Here is a 248-nt window from a genome sequence, read left to right as displayed (position 1 = left end):
TAGAGGCAATGTTGTATAATGGATAGATAGTTGGCTTCAAAAACCAGGAAAACTAGGTTTTGAGTCCTGCCTCTAACCCAAACTGGCTTTGTGACAGTGAAGTCATTTAACCTCTTTGTGCTTTAGGCCACTCTCAGACTAGGGTGTCAAACACAAATAGAAACAGGGCCACTAAACCATACTCAAGGTCCCCTGTAAGACCATATTTTGACTTAGAAAAACACATATTAAGATAATCTGTGTTCTAT

This window comes from Vombatus ursinus, unplaced genomic scaffold, assembly GCF_900497805.2.
Source record: "Vombatus ursinus unplaced genomic scaffold, bare-nosed wombat genome assembly UNPS02014942.1, whole genome shotgun sequence".
Classification (NCBI taxonomy): domain Eukaryota; kingdom Metazoa; phylum Chordata; class Mammalia; order Diprotodontia; family Vombatidae; genus Vombatus; species Vombatus ursinus.
This window is presented reverse-complemented; position numbering follows the sequence as displayed.